The sequence below is a fragment of the Ursus americanus genome, chromosome 5 (genome assembly GCF_024610735.1).
Source record: "Ursus americanus isolate L20-20 chromosome 5, mUrsAme1.1.p, whole genome shotgun sequence".
NCBI classification, from domain to species: domain Eukaryota; kingdom Metazoa; phylum Chordata; class Mammalia; order Carnivora; family Ursidae; genus Ursus; species Ursus americanus.
The window spans coordinates 68,528,916-68,540,023 of record NC_142131.1 but is presented as its reverse complement, the minus strand read 5'-3'; positions in this window follow the sequence as shown (position 1 = coordinate 68,540,023).

Genomic DNA, 11,108 nt, shown 5'->3' with positions numbered 1-11,108 from the left:
AACCTTGTCACAAAGATTACTCTGGACAGGGTATGGCCTGAATTGGAGGATGTCACTCTAGAAGTAGAAAGTCCAGCTAAGAGGACTATTCCAAGAGCAGGTGACAAATGATTAATGCCTGAGCTACAAATGCAGCATTAGGGATGGCGAAGCATGGATACGAGATGTCAAAGGACCACGGGGCACCTAGGTGGCTCAGACGGTTAGGCATCTATCTGCCTTTGGCTCAGGTCATGATCCAAGCATCCAGGGATCGAGCCCCAAATCGGGCTCTGGCTCAGCCGGGAGTCTGCTTCTCCCTCTGCCTCTGCCTCTCCCCCCCTGCTCATGCTCTCTCTCTCTCTGTATCTCTCTGTCTCAAATAAATAAATAAAATCCTTTAAAAAACTCTTTAAAAAAAAATAAAAGGACCAAGCTTTAGGGGGAAAAAAAAGGCTACAGCAATTGATGCAAAAAGCAAGATAATGGGAAATATTTGTGACAGACTCAGGTATCTAGGATAATCATGGAGCCAGTCACTACACTGGAAGCAATGGAAACTGGGAGGATTTAGCGGAAGCTGAGAAGCTTTGATCAGGGAAAGTATAATAAATTGCTTTTGTAACATGAGCTTGAATACAAATGTGAATGTGTATAGTCACATTTGGGTTACAGAATCAGAGAATAAGTGAGGATTGTTAAATAACTTTTAGGGTTTTAAATACTGAACTAAAATCTGATCATTCCCTGCCTGTCCACTGCTAGTTCAAGCATTACAATCAAAGAATGAAAATTAATAGGAAAGAAGCATAGAAATCAAGGGAGATTTACACGATTAACATATTTAACATATTTATTATAAGACATTCTCACTTGAAACAAATATTCAAAAAGTTAAAATATGCAAATAGGTAGAAAAATGTAGTTCTGATATATGATCTCAATATTTTTGATTTAGTAATACTTTTAAGAGCCATAACATTTTAATTATGAGCCTATTACTATTGGGCCATGATACGTTATGGAGGCAATAAAATGGGAAGCAAAGTCTTCACTTAGAATAGCTGTAGAGTTGAATGAAACAAAGCTTAATGTTATTCCAATATCTTTGCTTCAGTATAGAAGTTCACATGGTTCCTTTATTCCACAAGCAGTGATAACCCAGTATTTTGGCTATGGTACTAGATCGATGCTATTCTGCAAACCTCAATGCAAAGCCAACGAAAAATGGACTTAAACCCTAGTAAATATATTAAAATATACATGACCATAGGAAACTCTGTTTCTTCAATGAAAAGTTTAGAATCATTTAATAATTCATTTTTTTTGATATCACATTCCAATATGCTTAGGGCATAGATCACTGGATTCATGTAGAAATCACTTCTCATTAAGAATATACATCCGGGGTGCCTGGGTGGCTCAGTGGGCTAAGCATCCAACTCTTGATTTCAACTCGGTTATGATCTCAGGGCCATGAGACAGAGCCCCTGTAGGGTTCCACGCTGGGTGGGGAGCCCGCTTAAGATTCTCTCTCTCCCTCTCCTTCTGCCCCTCTTCCTGCCCCCACTCCTGTACATTCCCTCTCTTTCTTAGATAAATAAATAAACAAACAAACAAACATACGACATTGCAATTGATTCCTACAGGTAAAAATATTATTATGAGGTGTTCTCATGTTAAATATGATAACATGAAAATTTAAAGTTCACTTCCTGAAAACTGGAAAAAAAAAAAAAAAGAACCACCCCATTTATCTCAAAACTAAAGGCCATTTCTTTGCTGTGGAAGCTACCTCACAAAAATCTTTATAAGGTAAAATTCATATCTAAAAGTATAAATTTATACTTCTTTTTTGACACAAAATTATTATACATGGGTGATTCACCATTCTTCTAAATTCATAAGCCCATTTTTCCCATTTCTGTTTAAATAACAGTATTCTAGGCTAGATAGACAATGCGAGTATACTGTGAAAATTCTAACCAAAATTGACATTTCTTAAACTACTTCTGTCACTACTTGGATTTGACATACTATAAGGAGTAAGACACATCCAGAATTCTCACATGAAATACAATTTCTTTTCAGCCCTTTTCATGATTTCTAATTATCTAGTTTTGTTCTACCCATTCGACCTTGCTGTTGTGTTTCCATTGATAGAACACTATCTATACTATTGCTCCTTTGGCTTCTATTGCATTTCCAATTTGTGGGGTTGTTTTCCTTTTATGTATTTGATTATTAGTATGTCTTATATTAACGGCTGGACATATGTTAAGTAAGATGTAATCCTCTTTTAGCTATGACCAATATAACAAAACTGAGGCAACCATAAGAATTTTAGCATTTGTATTCTGGTTGTAGCCCTGCATTAGTGCTGCTGAATCTACACGTTGAAAATAAAGAAGCTAGTTTTTTTTTTTTTTAAGATTTTATTCATTTATTTGACAGCGATAGAGACAGCCAGAGAGAGAGGGAACACAAGCAGGGGGAGTGGGAGAGGGAGAAGCAGGCTCATAGCAGAGGAGCCTAATGTGGGGCTCGATCCCATAACGCCGGGATCACGCCCTGAGCTGAAGGCAGACGCCCAACTGCTGTGCCACCCAGGCGCCCCAAGAAGCTAGTTTTTAACAGGGCAGGTTGATAATGCTGACAAGCAATTGTTATCCTTCTATCTAGGATTCCTGACAAGAGGTTCTTATTCATGATTGCTTAATTTAAGCGCTATTAGAATTAACAGTCTTTTTATAACCAAATAGCAAAAATGGGAGCAACTCCATTTAAAACTGAGTTCTATTCTGATAAAGATACACACAGCATCCAAACCAACATATAATCCAACATAATCAACCACCTCCCCCAAATCTGAAACATCACCACAGAATAAATTAAGGACCGAGCACTTCAGCAATTTTAAGAATTTCTTCCTTCCACATTTTTCTGCTCAGGTATTATGTAAATGGCTCAATGAAAATGACCTTTGGATTCTCCAACTCTTTTAAAGCAATTATCTTAGACCCTTTGACTTTACCATTGATCTTGACCTCTCTTCATTCCACAGCCTACAGAGTCCCTAACATTCTTTCCTTTTCCTCCAGTTTTCAGCCCAATAATCACTTCTGGAACTTAGTAACAGAACTTGGTTCTCCTGTTTTTCACTTTTGCCCTATCCTGAAATACAACTGGTTCTCCCTCTCTTGACTCTTTTTATACAATTTACTCTGGGGATGCAATATGTCTGATGACAATGTAGCTTAACTGCACTCTCCCCCAGCAACCCAAGTGGTTTGTGAATCTCCACCTTAAGATAATCCATACCCCTTTGCCTACCCTACTTTTTTTTCCTTATGACTCTCATTCCTGTTGCTTTTTCTCCTAGAAAAAAAGAAAACTACTAAGGAGCAGTAACATTTCAATTTGTCTGAAATACATCTAGGAAAAGAGGAAGAAAGTAGCTGAGTAGCTTATATGTACCTTCTTATGTAACATGATTTACCCTTACTCATTCTCTGACCAACTGGTTAACAGAGTAGGATTAAGAACCCAGTGAGGCAGATAATTTTTTCCAAAGTTGGTGCTTATTTTCTAAAAAAGTATTAAAACAAACAAAAACCCCATAAAACTTCTTAGTCAATTTTTTGATTATGCTAGCAAACAAATTCCTTTTTAAAACTGATAAAGGCTATCAAGTATTTATCCCGTCTCTTCTACATGACAATACCCTAACATAACCAAATAGTTGAGAAAATTTCTCTTTATAGAAGCAGGATACCACCTAAATAAATAATAAATAATGCAATTAAAATATCACCATTTTGGAACCACTAAGAAATAAAGCTAGACAATGATCAAAACAGATACTAATGTCACAGAGGAATCAAATATTCATGTCTTCTCATGGAAATACACAATATTACTAAAGAAGTGTTTTTATTTACGAAGAGTCAGAGTCCTTTTAGCCTCCAGATCTAAGTCATAAGAAACATAGGTGTTCGAGGACAAATTAAATGACACCATGGTATTTAGCAATAATTTCAGTTCTTAATACAATAAAATAATTTTGAAACTCAAATACTCATAACATAAAATATATCTTGTTGTTCAGAAAGAGTACAATTAATACGGACACTGAGAACATTAAAAAAAAAAAAAGCAGCAAGGATGTTCATCTCCCAGCCTTGAGAGAATAACAAGGTCTAGAATTACTTTCTGTTATAAGCAACTACAAAACTGAATAAGTTTCATAGATAATTGTCAGAATTTCATATATAATTGTCTTATACTAGATAACAGGCAGCACTGGGTTGTAATTCCTGAAAGAAAGCAAACAAATGAATAGAGACCTATTTATGATATTTTTCTAACCTGACCTTTAATAGTTTGAAAAAACACTTTGAGGAATCAAAACCTAGGATACCCTCCAGTTGTAGAACACAAAAATACAAGCATTTTTAAAGTACAGATATATATAAACAACAAGAAAAATGACTGGGAAGGAAAGTAATACATGAGTAGATTAATCAACAGAATTTTTAAAAATATAATTACCATTATGATTATATCAGAGAAAACTAGGTTCACCCTAATGTTACAGAAAACCCAAATTTACAGTCGCTCAAACACACAAATTTTGTTTTTTATTTCTTTCATTCAGGAAAAGCCCAGACTTGGTAGTACAGTTCAATGAAGTAATCAGGAACCCAAATTCCTTCCAAATTTTGACCTCACCATTATTTCACATGGTCTTTATCTGTGTATTTTTAAATATTGCTGGACCTCCTGTCATGATGCCAAGATTCCAGCTAGTGGTAAGGAGGAAGAATGGAAGGTACATTCACTTGAACATAAGCTATACCCACAACTTACATTTATATCCCTTTGGTCAGATATTGGTAAAGTGGCTAACCCATTATAAAGGAGGCTAAAATACAGTCTATATTCTGGGTGGCTGAATATATTTTTAGCTGCCCAGATTTAAAAAACATATCAATGATTCTTTTACACTACCAGATGAGGAAAACCAGTAATGGAAGAAACTCTCAATCTCTGTCACAGTTATAGAATTATCAATCTAGGATATTGTAAGCTAAAAGAGAAAGACTGAAACTAGGAAGTTCAGCAATCCATATTTCAAAGAATTAAAAAAAAAAGTGAGAATAACTAAAGATAAGGTATGGGGGAAGGCAATAGTGAATAAAAGGAAGTTAGTGGTCCAGGAGCTAACTCAACACTGCTGAACCCCTCTAGGACCTATTTTGATGTTTCACTGGACTAGATTTGTTCTTTTAAATAAAAGAAGCAGAAATGAAAAGTAGGGAACACCTTAAATTACCCTTGACAGATATTTCTTTTAGATTAATTGGAACAAAATAAGAGTAAGTAGAAACCAACCATTTCATGCAAGAAATATGAGTGGACTTCCAGGGCATTTGGTTTGCAAAGGTACCTGTTGTAACTTTTATCTCATGGAACTAAGACAGTCTATGTAGAGCATCCATCCACTACCCTAGTTTTACAGGTGAGGATCCTGAGGTTCAGGGAAATGAAGTGACTTACCCAGGGCCACACAGCTAATAAATTTTAATACTAGGACAACTGACCCTTGAACAGCAAGGGTTTGAACTATAAGGGTCTACTTACACACAGATTTTTTTTTCAATAAATATAGTACCAGTACTGTAAAAGTACTTTCTCTTCACTATAATTTTCTGAATATTTTTTCTGTAGTTTACTTTATTCTAAGAATACAGTATAAAATACACATAGCATATAAATATGTGTTAATTGACTGTTTATGTTATTAGTAAGGCTTCCAGTCAATAAGCTATTAGTAGGTAAGTTTCTGGGGAGTCGGTTTTACACGTGAAGTTTGAATTGGTGGGGGTTGGTGCCCCTACCTCCACCCCATGTTATTCAAGGGTCAACTGTACTAGATATAGAAGCATTCTTATTTATTTATATGGATCTTAAACCTAGTTAAATATTGTCTTGGCAGCATCTAGTTATTCACCAAATTTTAACTTTCTCGATCTTGGAAAGGTCTCAATACATCAATTTAGAATTCTCATTTTCAGATCTATGTAACACTGAGTCAAAAAGCCAGTTTAACTTAGATTCATTTTGTACTTGCTCAATTCTGCATTTTTATGAGGATTCATTTAATCCACAGCTCAACCTGCCTTTATGCTCACACCAATCCAACTTTTTGTTCATCTTCTACTATTAATAATAGTCTTGGATATTAAGAAAGTCTGACTTTTTTTCTATGAAGAATATTGTGAATGTAGCCAGGTATTCAATAGCACCCTGTACTACTACATAACCCTGGGGCACGAAAATCACAGAATAGTCTATGTTAATAGCCTGGATATTCTGCTAGATGCTGGAGAATAAAATAAGGAGTCAAACTACCCCTGGTGCCTGCTGACACTGAGGAGACAGATATTAAACCAGCGCACTAACGGCCATATGATTTTAAAACTTATTTAAGGAGAATAACAAGTCCTGTGAAAGCACACAATAAAGACTTTCAACAAATGTTTATTGAATAAATTTGGGGGCACAGATCATATATGGTGACTGTGAGGACTGGTACGAAAAAGAGATGGTAAAGTTAAGCTGCACCACATTGTCAAGGATCTTAAATAGCAGGCTAGGTGCTTACACTTTGCATAACGAAATGCATAAATAAAGTGACCCATTAAAGATAGTAAAGTAGAGGAACTACATAATCCTGTTTACATTTTGGAAAGAAGACTATGATAATAGTGAGATGGTGACATGCTTAGCTAAAACTAGAATCAGGAAGATAGGGTTGCTGGCAATTGCAAGAGTTCAGGTAAGAGGTAATGAGGTCCTCAATCTAACAGTGAGACAATAGGGGCAGGAAAGAATTTGAAAGACATTTCATGGATACTTATACTGGTAACTAACAACCCACTAAAATGTCAGGGATAAGAGAGATAAGAGATTATAGTTAACCAAATGTTTCTAGTTTGGATGACTAAGGCTATGCTGGTAAACAAGGCAGAACAAAGAGAGGTATTGTAAAAAGATCAGAGGAAGCAAAAAGCAGCTCCTGATGTAGAAGACCTGGTCTGAAACATGCACGTTGGCCTAAGTGTTACTACAAGTCCATCCGATGCTCACAGCTAAACTATGATCTGCTCTTGGACACTAATGATCTCACCAAACATCAGCATCAAACAAGGCAACCCTGAGACCATGACTAAGACAAAAAGATAATCACTGTGAAACCCTCAAAATATTAAATAGTTCCCTACCTCAGCTACTACTTATTTACCAATAACAGTTTATCCTTACTCTAATTGGCCTCCCTCTACATAGTTCATATTTATTGAGCTACCCAATCATAGATTTTCCCTGCTTTCTGAAAGTACCCAACTTATAGCTTTGCCCTTGCTTCCTTAGATCCTCCCCAAAATTACTAAAACTAAACCCAAGTGCAATAAGTTACTTCTAACATCCTTTTAGGGAGACATCCTGCATTGCACTATGTTGTACTTTCTCCCTCACTGCAACCAGTAATATTCCCAACTTTTTAAACTGTTAAATGTACTTCAGTGACCTTTGACTTGAGATCATTGACATAGTGATGGGCCTAATACTGAAAACACAAAGTTAAAGAAACTCCAGGTGTATAAGATGCAGTAGGAAATTCAGTTTTGGAGTTCAGATAAAATGAAGGAGTCAATATATATATGTATATTGGGGAGTTACCAACTTTTATGCCAATATTTCCCAAACTAGTATATACAGTTTCCAATTTAATAAATGTAACATGATGACTTGTGCTCCAATGAGGTGGGAGAAAACTAGTTTAAACATGATTGTGAGGGTCCTTTACTTTAGAATTATCATAGGATTTACTTTATATTATAAATGTTATTTTACATTATAAATCATACAAAAATTCTAAATGTGTTTCATTATAGAAACATTTTTCTAGACAGACCAATCATTGTGAAGTTTGACACAGAATATAATTTGGGAAATGTTTCAAAAGAAAGTTGAAAAAGCAAAAATGAACTATTGGGACTTCATCAAGAGAAAAAGCTTCTGCAAAGCAAAGGAAACTAACAACAAAACTAAAAGCCAACCTACGGTATGGTAGAAGATATTTGCAAATGACATTACAGATAAAGAGCTGTTATCCAGGATCTATAAAGAACTTATCAAACTCAACACCCAAAAAACAAATAATCAAGTCAAGAAATGGCCAGAACACACAAACAGACGTTTCTCCAAAGAAGACATCCAAATGGCCGACATGAAAAAATGCTCAAAATCACTTGGCATTAGGGAAATACAAATCAAAACCACAATAAGATACCAACTCACACCAGTCAAAATGGCTAAAATTAACAAGATAGGAAACAACATACGTTGGTGAGGATGTGGAGAAAGAGTTGGTACAGCCACTCTGCAAAACAGTATGGTAGGTTCCTCAAGACATTAAAAATAGAGCTACCCTATAAACCCAGCAATTGCAGTACTAGGTATTTACCCCAAAGATACAAATGTAGTGAAACACAGGGGCACCTGCACCCCAATGTTCATGGCACCAATGTCCACAACAGCCAAACTGTGGAAGGAGCTGAAATGTCCTTCAACTAATGAATGAATAAAGAAGATGTGGTTGATATATACAACGGAATATTACTCAGCCATCAGAAAGGATGAATACTTGCCATTTATATCCATATGGATGGAACTGGAGGGTATTATGCTAAGTGAAATAAGTCAATTGGAGAAAGACAATTATCATATGGTTTCACTCATATGTGGAACATAAGAAACAGTGCAGAAGAACATAAGGGAAGGGATGGAAAACTGGATGGGAAGACATCAGAGAGGGAGACAAACCAGGAGAGACTCTTAACTATGGGAAACAGAGTTGCTGAAGGGGACATGGGTGGGGAATAGGGTAACTGGGTGATGGGCATTAAAGAGGGCCCAAAATGTAATGAGCACCGGGTGTTATACACAACTGATGAACTGTTGTACACTACATCTGAAACTAATGATGTACTTTGTGTTGGCTAATTGAATTTAAAAAAAAAGAAAGTTGAAACACTAAAGGTAGATGAGCTCCCTCAATAAGTAAAAACACACCAAAAGGAGAAAAAAATTCAATAATATAATCTGTTGTGAAACATAGCCACTGTTAACAGTTAATTAATATAAAGTTATCATTAAGAAAATTATATTCCAAAGGTAATAGATACTCAAAAATAAAAAATACATATCCTTCCTAATTTTTTTTACCACACCACACTATCATCTATGCTTTGAGATTACGATTGCTTGATCTTTCTGGTAGATTTCATAAAACAATGTGCTACTGCACATCTCTTATGATCCCCCTGCTCAGTGATACCTCCTTGGTAGCTTGAAATAGATTACAGTGGGAGTAACACTATGAATAACAGCAAATACCACAATTCAGGGCTTGATTGTTTGATTGATTGACTCTAACTTTATGACAATGAAGGAGAAAGTAATGCAGATTAAAAGTCTGCTGTGTCTACAACCATTCATTGTGGATAGCACGATGTTATTCAAAAATCATATCCAATTCAGCAAAGAAGTGCTCTTGTCATTTCTGAACAAATGAAGTTTCAGCAAATGTCTTCATGGTTTTCACTTTCATCCACTCATTAATGTAAATTAGAATACCAATCAATATTTGTGTCAGAATCACACTCATTCATCAACTGAAACCGTAATACTTTTTAATTATATTTATATATTACAAAGGGGAAAACTTATTACTAGACATTGGTCTATCAGGGCATTCAATAATAACATTATTATTTGTATTTTCAAGCCTGAACTTCTGCATATTTGTCAAAACATCATAAAAAATTGATCTTCATATATTCATATTTACTAGGTAATATAGCCAGGTTTATCAATTTATCTTCCCCTACAGGTCAAAAATGCTTCTAATTAATTTTAATCATGTTTCTTTCATATGAAGCAACATCTATGTGACTACTGAAAAAAATCTTAAACCTTAGAAAATATGGCAGCAATTGTCATTCATAATAATTTCTTAAAAATTATAATACTATCCATGTCTTTGTTTCTCCAGGTTGTATGCCAGTGGTTTCAGCCAAAAATATTTCCACTAGAATATTTTCACATTAAAGTTCATCATAAATTTCTCTAATACTGGTTACGACCACACATTTTTTTTCTTCCGCAAAAATCAGAGAAAATTGGGGCACCTGGGTGGCAGAGTCAGTTAAGCAACTGACTTGGTTTCAGCTCAGGTCGTGACTTCAGTCGTCTGGGATCACGCCCAGCTTCAGGCTCTGCACTCAGTTCAGAGTAGGCTTGGGATTCTTTCTCTCTCTCTCTCTCCCCTCCTTCTTCCCCTCCCCCACTTTTTTCCTCTCTCTTTCTCAAATAAATAATAAATATTTTAAAAAATCAGAGAAAATGGAGAATGATAATCAAAGGGGCATTATTTAATCCACTGCTTTAGAACAATCATCCATTCTTAGTGAAAACCATTGAGGCATTTGCCTACAGCTATTTCATTTTTTGTTTTTTGTTTTTTTAGTGGCAACATAATACCAGCGTCATCGGCTATTTGTTTTGGCATTCTTCTTCGAAAGCTGATTTTTTTTTTCTATGTGAATGTCCATTTTCTTATTTTTTCCACATTTCCTATGTGCCTGCCTTCAAGAAATGATTTTAAAGCTTTGAGTTTCACTGTACAATGTTCAATGATGATTCTAGCTGTCTGCAAATTTTTTATCTGATAAACCTCATCTGAAACTTCACACTAGGAAAAAAGATAACTACAAAAATCACATACAGCTATCATTATTTATTTTGAATAGCTATTAAATGCAGGAATATGTACTCTCACAGAGTTTCAAATCAACTGTGTTAAAAAGTGAGCTCAGTTGATTCCAAACAATCACAAACTTACAGGTGTCTCTGAGTCTATGTGTATAACAGGCCAATTATATAACTAGCAGTTCTCCAACTTATTTTTGTATAAAATACAATGTTTACTAAAGTTAATAATGCTAATTTTGGAGCTTACATCTACTCAGTAGTAAAACTGAGGTAATTATTTGGAACTTAAG